Genomic DNA, 24,489 nt, shown 5'->3' on the forward strand with positions numbered 1-24,489 from the left:
GGGTCAAGCCTCTAGGCTATGAGGTTAATATTGATGATACTAGGGATATTATTGAGGCAGTTTTGAATGAACCTGTGGATCCCAAGGCCACATATTTTGGTACATATGATGAAGCCAAAGCCAGAATTGAACTAGAGATAAAACTTCCTAAGGCTATCAACAAAGGAAATAAAATGATAGCAAAACTAAGACAAACTAGTTCTACTCTCCTATTGACAAAAGGTAAAGGAGATGATGTGATTGAAGATGATGCAGAAGATGAGGCAGATGAAACAAAATTAGAAGAAGAAGAACCAATCAAGAAGAAAGGTAAGGTTATCATAACCAAACCTACTAAGTCATCTATTGCAGTATTCACAAGAAGAATATCTAGAAAGAAATTGAAATTAGGTGAAGAAGCAGAGGATATTATTTTCAAACTGCCTCCACCTACCTTTCAAGAGAAATTGAAAGAGATTGATTATGGAGTTGGCATGGCCAATTTTAAATCATTGAGGTATGAGACTAGAAATGCAGAAGAGAAGAAGCAATTTGAAGACATGATTATGTCTAAGCTAGGCAAATGGAAATATTCACCTAACCAACTTGCACAGAAAATTCCCAATGAATTGATGGAAATAATCAAGCCAAGATGAGAATATGCCAAGAAAACTAAAAAGGACATATATGAGAAGACTCTGAGGCAACTCATTCCAAGCTTTAATGACAAAGAAGTAAAAGAGTCCATGAAGAAAAATGAAGAAAAACTTAACTTGAAATTTAACACTTGCTTGATACTGATCAATGACATTGAACATGTGGTGAGGAATGTCACTAATACATGGAAGAATATCTTCAATCTTCATCAGAAGAGTGATTTTTTTGTTCATGTCAGTGATAAAGATGATGGTGAAGATGACAAGGAAGAAGAGGACAATGATGAAGAAGAAGAAACAATTGATGAGAATAAGGACGATGAAAAGCAAGAACAGGAAGCCACTGACGAGAATTTCCCTAAAATTCAAAGCATTGAAGAAATCAACCCTAAAAAGATTGCAGCAATGGTTATAGCTTCATTTCCTCACTCTTTGAGAAAAGCTTTAAAGCCATCAAGCTTAGAGAAAGCTTCTGTCAAGTTGGTTCTGACAAATATTGCAAATCCAAGCACTCAACCAATCCCTGCACCTATTCAACTCAATACTTCATTGACTGAAGTGATCAATAGTTCATTCGAGCAGTTAGTGTTTCTTCCTTCATTAATTTTGGCTACTTTGCAACAAGGTATTTCTTCAATTAGTGCAATATCTACTTTTGTTGCCAATCCTTCCATTTCCACTATTGTTACTATTCCAAGTATGCAAATAGTTATTACAACGATAGTTGAGAGCAAGCCTCAAGGTTTTTAGCAAAGGCAAAGACAAGGAAGAAGACATTGATCTTGATGAGGATATAGTTATTCCAAATTGGGATATCTCTAATTTGAATCTTGATCAAATGCATATAGTAGGAGAGATTTTGTAGAAGAAAGCTAAGCAACAAAGGCTTAGAGAGGAGAGAAATAGAGAACATCAAGTGTTAGAAGATGCAAAGAACATTCTTGCAGATGCACTTAGCACTGAGATTGATACTTCTCAACCTATTTTGGCTCAATTAGCAGAAGTGGTTCAGAAATTTAATGAAGATATGAATGGGCAAGAGAAATTGCTGCAAAGAGCAAAGAAGAAATTTGAAAATAAAGTATTGGAGCTAGTTGCATAGAAGATTGCAATATACCAAGTAGACTTGTCTACTATTCTTAGATCATTGGAAATCTCTACCAAAAATGTCAATTCTCTATTCGGTAAACTATGTAATACATCTATCTTTAGGTAGGAAATCAAAGATAAACTCTCCAAGATAGATGAAGATCTAAAGGCAAGTGCACACCAGCTATCACTTGATATGAGCTACAGTTCTTCTCATTACACAAAGATCAGATTACTAATTGATATGCAAGTAGAATTACTAAGGGAAGAAGCCAAGATAAGGGCCATACTTGTAGATATACAAGGCATGATTCTTCCAAACATGGATGCATTGTAGAAACACATTGCACATGCCAAAACTCGCATCCATGATAACAACTTCTCCATAGCTGATCACATGATGGAATTATCAACAGAAATTTAGATTGCATTACATGCAAGCAAGTTGGTGCAAGAAAATTGGGACAAGACAATGTCACTGATTTTAAAGGCACATTCTGACTTCTTGTCACATTTTGGAATAACTATGTAGCATAAACCTTTGGCATTTATGTCAAAAAGGGGGAGAACATGTAAAAAGAGGAGAATGTGTGATGGTGTAATAAAAGGGGAGAAGATGAGAAGATGTATAATATGTAAAATATGTTGACTATATATGTATGGGGGAGCATCATAATATTATGCATATACATGTATAGATATTCAGATAAACATCTCTTACAAAAGAAATTCTGAAAAATCTCAAAAATAGAGTATATTACTGAGTTGAAGACACAAGATGCAGACTAAAGATTGTTTTGAACTTTTTGAATTCAGTTTTGATTGATAAAGTATTTTTGTCACTAATGCCAAAGGGGGAGATTGTTGACATTACAGTGAAGTTTTTTTATTAGTGACACACATACTTAATCAGATGGTTTGCAACTATCGAGCTTATCTTGCAGCCTACAGCGTTAACTAACTAACTCAGGCTATACCAAATTCTACAATTGCTACCGAGTTCTAGGAACAATATTCATTTCACACTGAGTAGTATCTACCAAGTTGGTGATTATCAGTGTTTACCAAGTTTCTTAGTTCAAACTAAATTTTCTAGTGCTTACCAAGTTTGTAGCTTCATCAATGTGAATCTAGTGTTGACAAAGCTATATAGTGTCAACCAAGTGATTCATTTTATACCGAACTCGCGGTGATAGTGCTGACCGAGCTATATAGTGTCAACCAAGTGATTCAATTTATATGTTGAGTTTCGCAGTGTTCACCAAGTCACCAATGCAGACCGAGTTTAGACTACTTGGAAGTGATTAGCACAAGTTGAGGTTCTACATCTACCAAGTGCATGACGATGTCAAGCATTGACAATGGTTGTTGAGTGTTAGAACCTCACCGAGTTTGTCTTCAGAACCCGAGTACCTGCAATTGGGCTGACATTGTGTATTTTGGTGAAACTTATATTGCATCTGACTTAGATGAATTGTAATTTGGATTGGTATATATGTAATGTATTATATTACATCCAAAAAGTATTAGCATGGAATATTAATAAGATACACTAAGTGCAAAAGTGTGAAGTAAGAAGGCTACAAGCAATATAAGGTGCAGCAAAGATTTATCTATCACAACAAGGTGATCATTACACTCCAAAGGAATCTCATTCAGCAAATCAAAGTTGCAGATCAAAGATCAGCCACTGGTTCATCCTAAAAGGTGGAACAGTTAAATCCTTTCACAATGTAGACTTAATAGTCTTTTGTAAATCTCTTTACCGAGTGCATACTTAATTGTATGTTTGTAAATCCTTTTGCAAGGTGGACCTAGCAATCCTTATTGCTCCTAATGAGCCAAATCATCAGAAGTGATCAATGTAAGCCTTAACAGGCCAACTTTATACTATAGTACGAAAGCTTGTGGGTATTATCCACACCCTAGTTTTACTCTCTATTAGGAAGGTTTTTGGGTCACCATATTGTGTGTCAAAGTGTTATGAATGTTTTAATGCTTTCAGTTCTTCATGTATGCAATTAGATCAGAATACATATGAAGGATTAATTGGTGAATTAAGATTAATTTTTATTGGTTACTGATTCACCCCTCCCCTCTTAGTAACTTACCCTATCTTATATTTCCAACACCACCTACCAGTGACCCTACAGCCACAGATATTCAAGCTATCATCTCCCAGTTGCAAGAAGACAAACACTTTGGGCAAATCAATAGGGAGTGGAGTGAAAATCTCAAGTCTAAAGGACTTGTAGTCATAGATCAACTTGATAATGTAGTATTGAGACTTGAAATGAAAAAGGATAACATCTTAGCTAATCGGGCTACTCTATTAACATAAAGGTAAAAGAGTGAAGATTGTATCTCTCTCTCGCATGTGGTCATTCAAATGAAGACCAAAAAAGTAGTAGAAGCCAAGATTCTACAAAAGGGAGATGAACCCTTGTTCGAATGGCAACAAAGCTTGCAATTCAAAGCTGAGATGATCTCTACAACAGAGGATGGATTATAGAAGATAGAGATCAAAGTTAAGGAAGAATAGGATAAGGATTATGAGTTGTTGAAAGGACTACACACTGACTCCCAAACAAGTGGGCAAGGGAAAGGAATAGTAGGAATTAATCTTATGCAAAAGAATTTTTCTAGTTATCTGGATAATCTAATAGAGAAATCTACTAATCATTAGAACAAACTGTCAGATCTCCAACGGCTCAGCAAGTGTAGACATGTGGCAATCGAGGAAATGTAAGAACGAGTGAGTGCAATCAAATACTTGGCTAGAGAACATTCCAAGCAACCCTTAACATACACCAATGTTCATGTCCATAGACACAAAGAGCTTATTCTGATCATCGTCATTGCCAAGGCCTATAAGGGGAAGTCAAGAAAGGGAAAGAAGGCGAAGTGATCTTTCTCCTGCCCTTTTGTATTTTGATGTGAAATTGTAACTGATAATTGGCTTCTTGTCATTTGTCATTTTTGAGGAGATGAACCGGTTTAGTTCCATTTTGTAACAGTCATCTCAGAATCCTATATGTACCCAATTGAAAGATTAATGAAAGGTCGGCTAATTTTTGGTGTGAAATACTTCATGTTGCAAAGACAAATTGAATGTGTTGTATATCATTTATTTACTATTCCATTGTTTATCATAGTTTAAGATAGCTCTTTGAATTGAGTTAATAAGAAAACAGAGTTTTGTTCCTCTGTTCAATACAACAAACTGAAGATAATCATAGTATTATTAGAGGCTAAAAGAGATTCTTTCCTGCATTATTTCTTAAGCTTTTCTTTCCATGTCAGAGTTGAAAGCTTTCTATTAAGTATTTAATTCATAAATAGAATTTATTATTAAATCATCAAATTTTGCGGGTTCATAGGATGTATGAGTTCACAAATTTGATTAGTGTAAAGACCCAAATCCTAGCCTGAGTTAACTCATGTTTAGGCCTAATTGGTTTTCCTCTCCTATTCTTTGGTAAAGAACAAACCCCGTTTTAGAATTAGGAACAAACAAATTCACTGCAAATCACAAACTTGAGGGAGTTGTACCTACAAATTCAAAGGGAAATCAGTCACTTAGTGTGGTTTCCCAATTGTTGTAATCAGTTATTGTTCACAAATTTTGGGCATTTAAGAGTTAGATTGAACAGAACAATTTGTTTACCAATAGGGTGTTAATGCCCTCTTAACATTTTACGGTTATATTTGCTTGTGGGGTAGGGATGAAATATGTTTGTAATGCTTTTGGCCAACTTTTGCATTTGGCTTCCTGATGTGATTTCCCTCTTTATAATCAATGAAAATAAAAAATGTTACCTATTGATTATCGATGTAATTTCCTTCTTCATTTTTCAATGAGATTTAGAAATTCTTATTTATGAAAATTTCTAAATATTTACAAATATTAAACATGAAATAGATTATAGATATTATTATAAGATGGGAAATGATCACTTGAGTATTAGGATATTCTATTCCTTTCCACAAGTATAGACAAGTGTTTTTACATAAATTAGAAATAGAAACAATTAATAATAAAATATTTGTATATTTTTTAATTTTGTGATGTTTCTAAAATTCATCGAATTGTGTGAAACATTTTTTCATATTTATAAAATGAACAAATTATTATTTTTAAATACATAATTAATTTTCTTTTCATTTAATTCATGATACTTGAAATAAATTAAGATTTTTTTTTTTTTTATACGAGTATTGTAAGAAAATTATTTTTCAAAATGTCTAATTTTTAAATTATTATTATTATATAATCTCATTTTTCAATCTATACCCTTAGCACATGATGTGCATAAAATAAGAATAAATAATAAATGTGATGAAAGATATTTAAATTTCTTAATTAAAATGAAAAAATAAACCTATAATCTTAAATGGTATATCAAATTTAAGATATATATAAATTCACATTTCCATTATAAGTAGTTAAACTTTCATTATTGGGTTGCATTTTTATTTGTTGATGTTATGTAGCATGTTCACATATTTTGGAACACTTAAGCATTATAAGGAATCAAGAAAAATTCAATCAAATTTGAAGCTTATCTTTCATCAAGTGTATATTATACTTTGGTATTATTGTACTAATTACATAGATTTTAATTTAATTATTTGGTAACTATTTTTTAAGATTTATATAATTGTTGTGTTTTGTGTCCATTTATCATAGGAATGGATGTTATTATGTGTTAGAAAAATTACAATAAATATGTAAGGTTTTATTTGATATATATTATTTTCATAATTCTGACCAAATGTGTTCTACCCAAAAAAGTAAATTTACAAGGACAAAGTTCACGTGAAAACCTATGGGCTAAATTAGTTACAACAAATAATAATAATTAACCTTCAACCTATTACCCATAAAAATAATAATATTTAAGTATTTATAATAGATACATTTATTTTAAACTAGAAAATGTACTTATAAAACTTAACTTCATATGAAATAGAAGCAATTAAGTTTTTTATAAAGAAACCAAGTTGATTTTTGTGAATTTTAGAGTAAAATACATCTTCAAATTAAACTATTATTTCCTTGTTAATAGAATATATGATTTAAAAAAATAAGAAAGTAGATACAATATTTAGTTAAATGTGAAGGTGATTTCTTATAGACATGTAGTGTATAATAGAGTAGACAAAAGGTATATCCACTACCAACGAGTTGAGATCTTGTTTCAATTTCGGTATGTAAACTACGTTAAGGTTACAAGATAAGTCCTAGAAGTGGATTTCCCAATAGCTAGATCAATTTATCTTGTTGATTCACCATATATGCTAGTCTTTAAGTGTTGCAATCACTTGGGGCTATTTTTAGAATGTACTCATAATTTTTAATTTTTAATTTTATGACAAACTCCTTGATGGTTATATTATACAAATAATTCTCAAACCTATTGTCTACTTTGTTTATTATTAGCTTTTTATTTTTATTTTATGAAATTGATAATTATCAACTTTTACCTTTTAATATTGCTCCAGCATCTAATTATATTTAATTTTATGATTTAACAAAAATTATTAAATTTATTTTCTTAATTACAATTAAGAGTAAAGACTAGTCACTACGTGACACTTGTTTTTTAATATTAAAGTAGCTAAAACTAGGGGTTGGCCCATAGAACAAACAATGGTAGTCACAAACAATAGACTACCAACAACTAGATTAACAACACATCACACTCATAAGCTTTAATATCAAAACCAAAAAAACTCCCTAACTTGTCCATTACAAACTAGTTCATCATAACCATCTACTCTAAACTATCATTAACCAAGTTATAATTGTTCATAAAACCAAAGTTTAGAGAGTAGTCATACCAATTTAACCTATCTAAAGCATAATGTCTGACCATAATAAAACTAAGGTCATGTAAGACTAGTTCAAAGTATAAACAAATGGGACATACGAACAAAGATCGAACATCAAAAAAGAAACATATAAAACTAAAAGCCTAAGTCTTGGCATTTTCCTTTCCTTTCCTTTCCTTTCTAGCAACACCTGCAACTAATCATCTGCAAGGAAACCATATAGCTTCTTTGAATCCTTCGTGCCTGAGCCTTCTTCGTCCTACTTATGTAGTAACAACTGGAGGTTGATCATTATGACGTGCATAACCTTCACTGTAAACTATGACAAGGTCTTAAAACTTTCATCTCAGGAAGAGAAGTGGATTTTGAGCTCTCCCATCTCACGATTGGTCACATCCATGGTACTAGTTAGCCCTTGGCAATCAAGACATTTCCCCTTATCAATATCCTTGTCCAGAACTTGCAACACAAGTAGATTAAGAAAAAACTTGCCTTTTTTTCATTTTTTTTCATCCACCCAGGGGAAGTTGCAGTCATCGTGCAAGTATCTATGAAAGACTAGGTACTCAAGTGAGGAGCAAGGGTAAAATCAAATATGTTCATCGTAACACTTGTTGAGACATGGGTTGAGTCTCTACTCACCTCCTCTTTCTTTTTAGCTTTACCTCTTTTAATTCTGATGTCTCCTTCTCAAAGTCCTCTTCCTCCTCTATTCTGCCAATATACTCCCTCCTAACTTAAACAAAAGAGTGGCTTCCATATCCCACATTTTTAGCTCAAAACAAAGACAAAAATTACAGTGGAGTTGTCAATGGGCCCTTGGTCTATTGGTGAAGTTGAATGGCTCACAAAGAGCCTACTAGGGATCAAGTCTTGCTGAGTGCAAGCCTATGACATCATAAGGGATGAGGTCAAGATGTGCCTCAAGTGATTTTGAGGTGGATGCTCCTCAATTCTTGGCTCTAAGCCAAAGAGGTTTTAGGCATGACTGCACCCGTATTAGGTTCCTAAATTGTTTAAGTGGTGGCCTTCGTTGGTTGGTAGTTCGCAGGCCTCATGCCTTCATTGGTCTACCTCACAAGTCTAAACTCTCCATCTATATATATATATAGTAGAGAGGATTACATATAGATTAGTTTCATGATTGTTAATAGAACTTGAACTTGGCAATAGTTTTACAAATGAGATAAATTATCTTGAACTTTTAAATTAAGACATTTTTAATTGATGTTTTTTTATAAAGATTTTGTGTATTTTTATATCATTTGAGAATGTACTATATGATTCAATACAAGAATGATAGAAAGTTCAAAAAATGAGAAGATCAATATAATATTTAGTTAAATGTGAAGATAATCTCCCATAAGCATGTAGAATGCAGACTAGAATAATGATATGCACTTACAATTATTGCTATCCTATATATTTGTTTTACTTCAAAAGATTTCTATAATCCATAATTGAAAAACTTGGACACGTTTTGAACTCAGCAAACCCAAAAAATCAACTTAGGTCAACTTAGTGTCACAATTGGACTCAAACTCAAAAAAGGCTTGAAAAAGAGCTTGACAGAAGATAAACCTCGTAGTTCTACATAAAACAAAAACCTGGAATCTTACTGATTTGATGTTGATTGTTCAATTTCTCCACACCTTAAAGCTCTGTTATGACAAAAGAACAAACTAAAAATGAAGGAAGTAGCTAAAAATAAGAACTTTATTACAAGAATGGATGTTCGACTCACGCAAGTCCATCGCAAGTCGACTCAGCTCGCCATTAGACTCACTGAGTTCAGAAGAGTGTGTGGTGAGTCTTCTGATTTTTTAAACAATGCTATATTCTACAATTTCTGATTTTATTCTATATTTTTTACAATAAATTATTGTACTGTCACAATATTAATGCAAAACTAGACACAATTAAATCCAGAACCAACTAGATGATAAGCTCATTTTTTTAATCATAACCTCAACGTAGACATTTTTAAATTATAATATTAAGGATACCCATGCTCCTATCATGCGCTCTTATACTCTGAAAATCCTGAAGACACAGTATCTCCTCTTCTTGTAAACAGTTTCTATGTTTAAACCCATTGCATATTTTTTCTATGTTTCTATGTTCGAAGGCAAATAACGCCATTAGATCTCAAAAATCACGAATTATGAGACCGAAGACAAAAAGTTGGCCACGGACCACCAATTTGTTACATAATTTTGAACTACAGATTGACTGAAAATATCCGAATAGAAAACCATGAATTGTCCAATCGCTGCAAGTTCATTTATAAACAAATGGATTCAACGGAGTTCAACCAACATTATCAGATTTCTACAATTCATTTTAATGTATAGATATTTTCAAATTTGATTGTCTATAGAAAATAATGAGTTGCTCATTAGCTGCCAGTCCATTTATAAACAAACAGATTCAAGAGAGTTTAACCAACATTATCAGAATTTTACAATCTATTTAAAATGTGTAATATATTTTTAAATTCGATTGTACCTACAAAACCATTGTACCTACAAAACCATAAATTGTTCATTCGCTACAAGTTCATTTATAAACAAACAGATTCAATAGAGTTCAACCAACATTATCAGATCTCTACAATCCATTTAAAATATATAATATATTTCTAAATTCAATTATGTAAGTTTTTTTATCATCAATATTTCAGATAAGATGCCATGATTCATCATCAGAGATATTATAAACAAAAAGATTGGCTTGCTATCCCACAGCATAACTACAAAATCTGTTAACTTAAACAAAGCCAAAAATTGCAGTGGATAAGACTGTCTGCCGATTAAGAAAAAGCTACTTTTCAAATTCGTAAGATCCATGATTGTCAGTAGAACTTGAGCTTTCTGCATTTTTCAAAAACAAACTGCATTGCTTTTGCAGCAATTCCAAGCTTTCACAGAACATCCTTACCTCCTGAATCTTCAGTGCACGGCATTTCTGCTGCAATTCCCGGGCCTCCCCGGAATCTAAACCGGGAAGCCCCTTCACAGAATCTTTCATTTTTCTTGACCGAAAGATGTCCATCCCCGTGTCGGGTCCAAAACCTCCAAAGGTTCGAAAATTTGCACCAGCAGCAGAAGCAACAACAACACGATTGATTGAGCTCTCAATTGATGCTTGAAGCCTCAACCCTGTTTTTTCAAGCAAGATTTTAATATTGTCCCCAAAACGCCCACTTTTGCATTTCCGCAATTGGCACACTCTATTGTCTTCTATGTTTTGGGTTTCAAGAGACGCAGAATTCTGTAGGTTTTGTACCTCTCCTCCCTTTCCCCGAGACACAGAATTCTGTAGGTTTTGCTCCTCGCCTTCCTTTTCTTTTTCATCTCCACTTCCTCTTGGCTTGCTAACTTCAATTTTTGTAGGGCTTTCAGATCCAATGTCCCCAGAGTTTTCACCTTCAACTCCCCTAGGGTTATCATTTACCACAGGGCTTTCAGCTCCCCTTTCCCTGGATGTTTCAGCTTCGTGTTCTCGTGGATTTTCACCTTCGATTTCCATGGAATCTTCATTTCTATTTTGCCCTCCATTTCCCCTAGGGTTTCCGTTTTCAATTTCCTTGGGGGTTTCAACTACATTTTCCCTAGGGTTTTCAAACTCACTAAGGTCTTGCACGCCATTTTCCTTAAGGTTTTCAGAATAAATTCCGTGATTATCACCATTATTTCCCCAGATTTGCTCCCAATTTCTAAATAAAGCGGACTCCTGATGAGTCCTGTAAGTAACCTCGTCCTCTGCAGCATTGTGCTCCTTAAGACTGGCCTGCATGGCTTTAAACTTTCTATTCATACTTCTCATCTTATCATACAGTTGATAATTACTTACCTCATCGTGCAGGAACTCTTTAGCCCGCTGGTAAAAGGCCTGCATGTTAATTTTGCGATCAGGTGAACGACGACATTCCAAGAGCGCCATGGAGAGAGAAATCTCCTCATCGCCGGACCATTTCTTAGCAGAATAGTTCACACTTTTCGGCGGCCTTTTGTTCTTGCGGTTCGATCGGCGGCCGGAGCCTTTAGCTCCTGTTTGCTTTGCACTTTTCACCCGCACGGAGATCTCGTTAGGGTAAGTTTGCACCGGGAATGGTTCCAATTCGATTCCGGATTTGCGCTGCCTCTTCCTAGATCTCTTCTTCTTTACATTGGAAGTTTCCTGTGCAGCGGCAATCTTGTTTTTCTTCTCCCTTGAACGAGGCGGGCCGTCACTCTCTGGTAAACTGGGCTTCACAGAGAACTTTACCAAGTTATTAACTAATACTTCGGAAGGAGACCTCGGAGGGGTGTCGACTCTCATCTCTGATAAACCAGGCTTCGTAGCGAACTTGGTGAAGACTCGAACGCGAGACCTCGAGTTAAACAAAGGAGTCGTTTCAAATTAAAAGTTGGGAAAGGCACATGTGGAACGAGTACAAGAAAAGGGTACGAGATTTTTTTATTTTTATTTTTTCAAAAATAAATATAAATCTTTTTTTTGGTATGCCAAATATTTCACTTGTATCTATTGGCCGACGAGACCACCTCGTTGGCCACCTTGTTAGGGTAGAACGAATTAGGATTCAAAAGTGGTTTAAGGATAAGAGATATGGAATAATTTTCATCTATAAAGATATTTTAGTTATTTTATATGAAAATGTAGGGTCGTGTGGCCATGGGAATAGGAATTTGTTATTATAGATTTGTTAAATTGGAATTTGTTATTTTGGATTTTCTATTATCGATTTGTTTGGTTCAACCGAAATTTGACAGGGAATAGGTCTATATTGTGTTTGCTTGTGCAAAAATGGAATTGGAATTAGAATTAGAATTAGAATTAGAATTGAAGGCAACTCAAATCTCTCCAGAACATCTTGCAAATTTACAGGGACTACATTGTTGTAGACATTGGAAAGAACAAGCAAGAGACAATTTGTGCTCTCAGACTACACAATCTTGACTACGAAATACATTACTATTAGACATGAGTTGATACATATGATAATATGTCGGGTCTACATAGTTAGGCATCCCTTGCAGATGTGTGGAAATGAGTGTGGACTCCAGAGGCATCACCTTCAACAACCTAGAATCAACCACTTTTACATGCATGTATTCATCCAACAAGATGTTAGTAGACTTGACATCTCTATGAAATTTTTGAAGCTCGACTGAGAAGTGAAGATAGGACAAGACCTCGATTGTTTCCAGAGTAATGTTTAATCAGGTCTTCCAGGGATGAGCCCGTGAAATTGAACTTAAAACCTTAAAATTTATGTCAAAATAATCTTTAAACAATTTTTGAAATTAAATTTGAAACACAGACCAAAGCATGCAAAAAAGTAAATAGAAATTTTTTTGTTTACAACTCTAAATTTTAGCTAAACTTGAAACACTATAGTGGGTATGTGCAAGATCATGGTGTACCAAACTATGGCCTTAAGTGGCAGTGAAAAATCAGCAAATCAGGGTTATGTCAACTTAACACATAATTTTGAAGTGGTTATGGACTTTATATCAAAAAGTTGTAAGAAAATAATCTGTAGGAAATTGAATGTAGTTTCTAAACTACTAGGCCTTATCAGGAGAAAAAAATAATTGATTGGTCAAAAGTTCCACCTTAATCAAAATCAAATGATAATATTTTTTTAATATAATTATAGATATGAAAAGTAGACTCATGCTCGGATGTGACGCATATTTTTTGATATTTTTATTCCAAATAAATAATTAAATATGAATTTTCTACCAAAACTTTTTCGGAAAAAAAAAGTCTCGTGTCTGACCACCTTAACTAATAGAAAATTTTGCCAAATTTTTTTTTTTTCTTATACTAGGGAAGCATAGAATGTGATGCAACTTTTAGATTTGAAAAATGTTATACCGTTTGAAAGTTATAACTACTTTTCAATCAGTATGTCAATCAACACTTTACAATAATCTTCATTGATAATTAACTAATAAATACTTATCGAACTCAAAATTTGATAGAAATTATATTGATGGAATCTCGAAAGAGATATTAAAAAACTTTTTTTCATTTCATTCAATTTCGATCAAAATAACATTGTCAGACGACTACCCGAAGTTTGAGTATCACTAAAACCCTCTTCAAACACGTCTTTTGGGTTGACCGAAAAGGGTTGGCAAATACCAAGCCTAATCGGATATCCAATTTCAAATTGGATATCTGATTTCAAATCAAATACCCGATTTGAAATCGGATATCCGATATGGCTCGGTAAATTTTGCTGGGCAATTTGAAATCCCAACCCATTTCGGAGGGAAAATTGGGTTTAAGAGTTACAGCTTATGATTTATAAATTATTTTAGTTATATATATATATATATATATATATATATATATATAATGTAAAGATATAAGATATAATATATTATGTTATTTTTATTATAATCTATAAATATTATTATTATTATTATTATTAGTACTAAATATAATAACGTTTTATCTATATATGTATATATGTATATTATATATTATTATATTAATATTATTATAATATTAATATGTATGTTATTAATATATATATATATAATAACATAATATTTTTATTAAATATAATATGTATCATATATTATTATATTAATATATATAATAATATAATATATGTATAATAATGTAACATATATATATATAATTATATTATATATTATTATATTAATATGTATGTTATTAATATATATAATAACGTAATATTTTTATTAAATATAATAACATTATATGTGTGTGTGTGTTATTAATATATATTATTATATTAATATGTCTGTTAAAAATATATATGGATATTATTAATATATACGAGTCAAAGGGGGTCATAGGTTGACCTATGACCTCCTTTGACCCATTAAATAACGACATATGTTCCTAGGGGTCCTAGGACCCCTAGAGACATATTAGAATCGTTCTTATGGGTCGAAGGGGGTCATAGGTTGACCTATGACGCCCTTCGACCCATTATATCACCACATATGTCCCTAGGGGTCCTAAGGGTCGTAGGACCCCTAGGGACATATCAGAATTGTTCATATTGGTCAAAGGCCCTTTGACCTATTAAATGACGACATATGTCCCTAGGACCCCTAGGGACGTATTAAAATTGTTCATATGAGTCAAAGGGGGTCATAGGTCTTTGACCCATTAAATGATGACATATGTCCCTAGGGGTCCTAGGACCCCTAGCGACATATTATAATTGTTCATATGGGTCAAAGGGGGTCATAGGCTGACCTATGACCCCATTTGACCTATTAAATGATGACTTATGTCCCTAGGGGTCTTAGGACCCTTAGGGACATATTAGAATTGTTCATATTGGTCAAAGGGGGTTATAGGTTCACCTTATGACCCCCTTTGACCCATTAAATAACGACATATGTCCCTAGGGGTCCTACGACTAGGTCCCTAGGGGTCTTAGGAACCCTAGGGACATATTAGAATTGTTCATATGGGTCAAAGGGGGTCATAGGATGACCTCTGACCCCATTTGACCAATTAAATGATGACATATGTCCCTACGAGTCCTCGGACCCCTAGGAACTTATTAGAATTGTTCATATGAGTCAAAGGGGGTCATAGGGTGACCTATGACCACCTTTGACCCATTAAATGACGACATGTGTCCTTAGGGGTCCTATGATCCCTAGGGACGTATTAGAATTATTCATATGAGTCAAACGGGGTCATAGGGTGACCTATGACCCCCTTTGACCCATTAAATGGCGACATATGTCCCCAGAGGTCCTAGGACCGACGTATTAGAATTCTTCATATGGGTCCAAGGAGGTCATAGGTCACCCTATGACCACCTTTGACCCATTAAATGATGACATATGTCCCTAGGGGTCCTAGGACCCCTAGGGACATATTAGAATGGTTCATATGGGTCAAAGGGGGTCATAGGGTGACCTATGAACCCCTTTGACCCATTAAATGACGACATATGTCCATGGGGGTCCTAAGACCCCTAGGAACATATTAGAATGGTTAATATGGGTCAAAGGGGGTCATAGGGTGACCTATGACCCCCTTTCACCCATTAAACGACGACATATGTCCCTAGGGCGACATATTAGAATGGTTAATATGGGTCAAAGGGGGTCATAGGGTGACCTATGACTCCCTTTGACCCATTAAACAACAACATATGTCCCTAGGGGTCTAGGGACGTATTAGAATTGTTCATATGGGTCAAAGAGCGTCATAGGGTGACCTATGACCCCCTTTGACCCATAAAATGATGACATATGTCCCTAGGGGTCCTAAGACCCCTAGGGACATGTTAGAATTGTTCATATGAGTCAAAGAGGGTCATAGGGTGACCTATGATTCTCTTTGACCCATTAAATGACGACATATGTCCCTAGGGGTCCAACGATCCCTAGATACATATTAGAATTGTATATATGGGTCAAACAAGGTCATAGGGTTACTTATGACCCCGTTTGACCCCTTAAATGACGACATATGTCCCTAGGGGTCCTAGGACCCCTAGGGACATATTAGAATTGTTCATATGGGTCAAAGGGGGTCATAGAGTGACCTATGATCTCCTTTGACCTATTAAATGATGGCATATCTTACCCCTAGGGACATATTGGAAGGGTTAATATGGGTCAAAGGGGGTCATAAGGTGACCTATGACCCCCTTTGACCCATTAAATGATGACATATGTCCCTAGGGGTCCTAGGACCCCTAACGACATATTAGAATCGTTCTTATGGGTCGAAGGGGGTCATAAGTTGACCTATGACCCCCTTCAACCCATTACATGACCACATATGTATTAGAATTGTTCATATTGGTCAAAGGGGGTCATAGGGTGACCTATGAACCCCTTTGACACATTAAATGATGACATATGTCCCTAGGGGTCCTAAATATTAGAATTGTTTATATGGATCAAAGGAGGTCATAGGGTGACCTATGACCCCCTTTGACCCATTAAAAGACCCTTAGAGACGTATTAGAATTGTTCATATGGTTCAAAAGAGGTCATAGGGTGACCTATGACCCCTTTAACCCATTAAATGATGACATATGTCCCTAGGGGTCCTAGGACCCCTAAGGACATATTAGAATGGTTAATATGCGTCAAAGGGGGTCATAGGGTGAACTATAATCCCCTTTGACCTATAAAATAACGACATATGTCCCTAGGGGTCCTACCCCTAGGGACATATTAGAATTGTTCATATGGGTCAAATGGGGTCATAGGTCATCCTATGACCCACTTTGACCCCCATTAAATGACGACATATGTCCCTATGCGTCCAAGGACCCCTAGGGACGTATTAAAATGGTTAATATGGGTCAAAGGGGGTCATTGGGTGACCTATGACCCCCCACGATCCATTAAATGATGACATATGTCCCTAGGGGTCCTAGGACCCCTAGGGACATATTAGAATTGTTCATATGGGTCAAACAAGGTCATAGGTCACCCTATGACCCCCCCACGACTCAATAAATGAAAACATATGTCCCTAGGGGTCTTAAGACCCCTAGGGACATATTATAACGGTTAATATGGGTAAAATAGGGTCATAGGGTGACTTATGACCGCCTTTGACCCATTAAACGTGACATATGTCCCTAGGGGTCCTAAGACTCCTAAGAACATATTAGAATGGTTAATATGGGTCAAAAGGGGGTCATAGGTCACTTTGAGTCATTAAATGATGACATATATCCCTAGGGGTCCTAAGACCCATAGGGATATTAGAATTGTTCATATGAGTCAAAGGGGGTCATAGGGTGACCTATGACCCCATTTGACCCATTAAATGACGACATATGTCCCTAGGGGTCCTAAGACCCCTAGGGACATATTAGAATTGTTCATATGGGTCAAAGGGGGTCATAGGGTGACTTATGATCCCCTTTGACCCATTAAATGATGACATATGTCCCTACGGGTCCTAGGACCCCTAGGGACGTATTAAAATTGTTCATATGGGTCAAAGGGGGCCATAGGGTGACCTATGACCCCATTTGACCCATTAAATGATGACATATGTCCGTAGGGGTCCTCCTAGGGGTCCTAGCCTAGGGACATATTAGAATTGTTCATATAGGTCAAAAGGGGTCATAGGGTGACCTATGACCTCTTTTGACCCATTAAATGATGACATATGTCCCTAGGGGTCTTAGGACCCCTAGGGACGTATTAGAATTCTTCATATGGGTCAAAGGGGGTCATAGGGTGACCTATGACCCACTTTGACCTATTAAACGATGACATATGTCTCTAGGGGTCCTAGGACACCTAAGGACATATTAGAATGGTTCATATGGGTCAAAAGCGGTCATAGGGTGACCTATGACCCCCTTTGACCCATTAAATGACGACATATGTCCCTAGGGGTTCTAGGACCCCTAGGGACATATCAGAATGGTTAATATGGGTCAAAGGGGGTCATAAGTCACCATTTTCACCCATTAAACGACGACATATTTTTCTAGGGGTCCTGGACATATTAAAATGGTTAATATGGGTGAAAGGTGGTCATAGGGTGACCTATGAACCCCTTTGACCCATTAAACGATGACATATGTCCCTATGAGTCCTAGGACCCCTAGGGACATATTAGAATTGTTCATATGGGTCAAAGAGGGCCACAGGGTGACCTATGAACCCCTTTTGACCCATAAAATGACGACATATGTCCCTAGGGGTCCTATGACCCCTAGGGACATATTAGAATTGATCATATGAGCCAAAGGGGGTCATAGGGTGACCTATGACCCCCTTTGACCCATTAAATGATGACATATGTCCTTAAAGGTCCTGGGATCCTTAGGGACATATTAGAATTGTTCATATGGGTCAAAGGGGGTCATAGGGTGACCTATAACCCCATTTGACCTATCAAATGATGACATATATCTCTAGGGATCTTAGGACCCCTAGGGACATATTAGAATTGTTCATATGGGTCAAAGAGGGTCATAGGGTCGAACATATTAGAATAGTTAATATAGGTCAAAGGGCCCTATGACCCATTTGACCCGTTAAATGATGACATATGTCCCTAGGGGTCCTAGGACCCCTAACGACATATTAAAATTGTTCTTATGGGTCGAAGGGGGTCACAGGTTGACCTATGACCACCTTCGACCCATTACATGACCACATATGTCACTAAGGGTCCTAAGACACCCAGGGACATATTAGAATTGTTCATATTGGTCAAAGGGGGTCATAGGGTGACCTATGAACCCCTTTGACCCATTAAATGATGACATATGTCCCTAAGGGTGTATTATAATTATTCATATGGGTCAAAGAAGGTCATACGGTGATCTATGATCCCCTTTGACCCATTGAAGGACCCCTAGGGACGTATTAGAATTGTTCATATGGGTCAAAGGAGGACATTGGGTGACCTATGACCTTCTTTGATCCATTAAATGACGACATATGTCCCTAAGGGTCCTACGACCCCTAGGGACATATTAAAATGGTTAATATGGGTCAAAAGGGGTCATAGGTCACCCTATGAACCCCTTTGACCCATTAAATGATGACATATCTCCCTAGCGGTCCCAGGACCCCTAGGGACATATTATAATGGTTAATATGGGTCCAAGGGGGTCATAGATTGAACTATGACCCTCTTTGACTTATAAAATGATGACATATGTCCCTAGGGGTCCTACCCTTAGGGACATATTAGAATTGTTCATATGGGTCAAAGGGGGTCATAGGGTGACCTATGACCCCATTTGACCCATTAAATGATGACATATGTCCCTAGGGGTCCTAAGACTCCTAGAGGCATATTAGAATAGTTAATATGGGTCAAAGGGGGTCATAGGGTGACCTATGACCCCCTTTGACCCCTATTAAATGACGACATATGTCCCTAGGGGTCCTACGACCCCTAGGTACGTATTAGAATGGTTAATATGGGACAAAGGGGGTCATAGGTCACACGACCCATTAAATGATGACATATGTCCCTAGGGGTCCTAGGACCCCTAAGGACGTATTAGAATCATTCATACGGATCAAAGGGGGTCACAGGATGACCTATGACCCCCCACGATCTATTAAATGACGACATATGTCCCTAGGGGTCCTAAGACCCCTAAGAACATATTATAATAGTTAATATGGGTCAAAGAGGGTCATAGGGTGACCTATAACCCCCTTTGACCCATTAAACGATGACATATGTCCCTAGGGGTCCTAGGACTCCTAGGGAGATATTACAATGATTAATATGGGTCAAAGGGGGTCATAGGGTGACCTATGACCCCCTTTGACCTATTAAATGACAACATATGTCCCTAGGGGTCCTAGGACCCCTAGGGACATAATGAGTCAACCTATGACCCTTTTTTACCCATTAAATGATGACATATGTCCCTAGGGGTCCTAAGACCCCTAGGGACATATTAGAATTGCTCATATGGGTCAAAGGGGGTCATAGGGTGACTTATGACTCCTTTTGATGTATTAAATGACTACATATGTCCCTAGGGGTCTTAAGACCCCTAGGTACATATTATAATTGTTCATATGAGTCAAAACGGGCATAGGGTGACCTATGACCCTCTTTGACTCATTAAATGATGACATATGTCCCTAGGGGTCCTAGGACCCCTATGGACATATTAGAATTGTTCATATGGGTCAAAGCGGGTCATAGGGTGACCTATGACCCCTTTTGACCCATTGAACGACCACATATGTCTGACATATGTCCCTAGAGGTCCTAGGACCCTTAGGGACGTATTAGAATTGTTCATATGGGTCAAAGGGGGTCATAGGGTGACCTATGACCCCTTTGACTCATTAAATGATGACATATGTCCCTAAGGGTTCTAGGACCCCTAGTGACATATTAAAATTGTTCATATGGGTCAAAGGGGGTCATAGGGTGACCTATGACTCCCCGTTGACCCATTAAATGATGACATATGTCCCTAGGGGTCCTACGACCCCTAGAGACATATTAGAATGGTTAATATCGGTCAAAGGGGTCTTTGACCCATTAAATGACGATATATGTTCCTAGTGGTCCTAGGACCCCTAGGAACATATTATAATGGTTAATATGGGTCAAAGAGGACCCCCTTTGACCTATTAAATGACGACATATGTCCCTAGGGTTCCTAGGACCCCTAGGGACATATTATAATGGTTAATATGGGTCAAAGAGGGTCATAGGGTGGCCTATGACCCCCTTTGACCCATTAAATGACGACATATGTCCCTAGGGGTCCTAGAAGCCCTAGGGACATATTAGAATGGTTAGTATGGATCAAAGGGGGTCATAGGGTGACCTATGACCTCCTTTGATCTATTAAATTACGACATATGTCCCTAGGGCACCTAGGACCCCTAGAGACATATTAGAATTGTTCATATGGGTCAAAGGGCCTATGACCTATTAAATGATGACATATGTCCCTAGGGGGCCTAGGACCCCTAAGGATGTATTAGAATTGTTCATATAGGTCAAAGGGGGTCATAGGGTGACCTATGACCCCTTTTGACCCATTAAATGATGACATATGTCCCTAGGGCTCTTAGGACCCCTAAGGATGTATTAGAATTGTTCATATGGGTCAAAGGGGGTCATAGGGTGACCCCTTTGACCCATTAAACGATGACATATGTCCCTAGGGGTCCTAGAACCCCTAGGGACATATTAGAATTGTTCATATGGGTGAAAGGGGGTTATAGGGTGACCTATGACCCCCTTTGACCCATTAAATGATGACATATATCCCTAGGGGTCCTAGGACCCCTAGGGACATATTAGAATTGTTCATATGGGTCATAGGGGGTCATAGGGTGACCTATGACCCCATTTGATCTATTAAATGATGACATATGTCCCTAGAGATCCTAAGACCCCTAGAGACATATTAGAATGGTTAATATGGGTCGAAGGGGGCAATAGGGTGACCTATGACCCCCTTTGACCCATTAAATGACGACATATGTCTCTAGTGGTCCTAGAACCCCTAGGGACATATTGTAATGGTTAATATGGGTCAAAAAGGGTCATAGGGTGACCTATGACCCTCTTTGACCCATTAAAGAATGACATATGTCCGTAGGGGTCCTAGGACCCCTAGGGACGTATTAGAATTATTCATATGGGTCAAAGGGGGTCATAGGTTGACCTATGACCCCCTTTGACCCATTAAATGATGATATATGTCCTTGGGGGTCATAGGTTGACCTATGACCCCTTTGACCCATTAAATGACAACATACATATTAGAATTGTTCCTATGGGTCAAAGGGGTTCATAGAGTCACCTATGACCCCCTTTGACCCATTAAATGAAGACATATGTCGCTAAGGCTCCTACGACCCCTAGGGACATATTAGAATTGTTCGTATGGGTCCAAGGGGGTCATAGGGTTACTTATGACTGCCTTTGACCCATTAAATGACAACATATTAGAATGATTAATTTGAGTAAAAGGGGGTCATAGGGTGACCTATGACCCCCTTTGACCCATTAAATGACGACATATGAGACATATTAGAATTTTTCATTTTGGTCAAAGGGGGTCATAGGTCCTTTGACCCATTAAATGATGATATATGTCCCTAGGTGTCCTAGGAGCCCTAGAGACGTATTAGAACTGTTCATATGGGTCAAAAGGGGTCATAGGCCACGATCCATTAAATGACGACATATGTCCTTAGGCATCTTAGGACCCCTAGGGACATATTATAATGGGTAATATGGGTCAAAGAGGGTCATAGGGTGACCTATGACCCCCTTTGACCCATTAAATGACGACATATGTCCCTAGGGGTCCTAGGACTCCTAGGGACATACTACAATGGTTAATATGGGTAAAAGGGGGTCATAGGGTGGCCTATGGCCCCCTTATACCCATTAAATGATGACATATGTCCCTAGGGTTCCTAAGACCTCTAGAGACATTAAAATTGTTCATATGGGTCAAAGGGAGTCATAGGTTGACCTATGACCTTATTTGACCTGTTAAACGACAACATATGTCCCTAGGGGTCCTAGGATCCCTAGGGACATATTAGAATGGTTCATATGAGTCAAAGGGGGTCGTAGAGTGACCTAGGACCCCCTTTGACCTATTAAATGACAACATATGTCCCTAGGGGTCCTAGGACCCCTAGGGACATATTGGAATGGTTCATATGCGTCAAAGGGGGTCATAGGTCACCCATTAAATGACGACATATGTCCTTAAGGGTCCTAGGACCCCTTGGGACATATTAGAATGGTTAATATGGGTCAAAGAGGGCAATAGGTTGACCTATGACCCCCTTTGACCCATTAAATGGTGACATATGTCCCTAGGGGTCTTAGGACCCCTAGGGACATATTAGAATTATTCATATTGGTCAAAAGGGGTCATATGTCACATATGACCCTCTTTGACCCATTAATTGACGACATATGTAGCATACTATATATATTCTGTGAATACGATATTTATATACTATTAATACTATTATAGCATAGTAATAATAATATAAATATACACTAAATATTAATACTATTATATCTATAGTAATAATAATAATACTATTATAGGTTTAATAATAATATTGATACTATATATTAATACTATAGCTATAATAATAATATATATATATTAATACTCTTATAGCTGTAATACAATATATTAATACTAATAAACCTAAGTCGGTTTGCCTCTAATAATTATTATAATATTAATACTATTATAGCAAAGGCTATTTTCCCTCCAAATGTCATTGTAGAAAATCAGATATCCAATTTTTCTTGGTACCAATTTCCAACATGTCCATGTCCCTACAAACCCGACAACATTATTTTTTCTATTTTTTTTCACGGGTTTTGCAAAAAATTGCATTTAGGGGCCCAAACAATCGAAAAAAATTCAAAAATATAACCTTAGGTGTTTGAATTTGTCATCTAAATGGGGAGCAGTAGTCATTGAAAGGATAAACACATAAGGAAGATATCCAATGAAGATATTGCAACATATAGAGAAAGAGACAAAATGGAACACCGAAGAAAAAGACAAGGTATGCTAAATATCAGTCAAGTTGATGATGAATTAGTCAAAGGTGAAATCATAGAGTCAGATAATGAATATGTACAGTTGGGGAATGAAAATGTACCTATTGAAAACAATAATGCCGAAATTGAAAATTTAGATAATGAAAATTTTGAAGATGAAATTCTACCAAGTCATAATCGAAATTGCATAATTGACCATGTCGAACATGATAATGCACAGGAACCTAATGTACAAGAACATTACATATCTCCTAATTATAATCGACATGAAGGTTCTAAAACACCAAAATGGATAATTGAAATTGATGAAATGATTATTACTACTTTGGAAGGTAAAAAATCAGAAAGAACCATTCAGTTATGGAGCTTCAAGACTATATCAGATGGTTTTCGGCAATAAGACAGTGGTAGAGAAATATCAACTTTTCATGCACTTATTAAAGTTGCAAAAGATGAGACCTATGCTTTCCAAATTGAAGATTCGTGTCAATAAAAAGTTGGAAAGAAATGCCATTATTGTGAAGAATTTTTTCAGTGTTCTCAATAGCATTGGGAAAAATAGCAGGGAGAAGGATAACATAATTGCTCGAAGGGTTATTACAACCTTTTTGGTAAGTCATCATTTGAGAAAAGGTAGATATATGAGACAAACTTGTATTGATTTGAATATAAATCATACTACTTTGAGAAGAGCACTTAGTCGACGAGAGAAAATTGATGATCCTCTTAAAAATGAAACATGGGCATTTGGTGGGAGACTTCCATGTTTTGATAAGAAGCTATCCAATGATGTGAAGGAAGAAATTACACAATTTTGGCACTCTAACTCAGGAGTATCACCCAATGCTAAAGACGTGTTAAAGTTGAGAATTGGCATCAGAGA

The sequence above is a fragment of the Cupressus sempervirens genome, chromosome 1 (assembly GCF_028749045.1).
Source record: "Cupressus sempervirens isolate cs-2001-9-10 chromosome 1, ASM2874904v1, whole genome shotgun sequence".
NCBI lineage: Eukaryota > Viridiplantae > Streptophyta > Pinopsida > Cupressales > Cupressaceae > Cupressus > Cupressus sempervirens.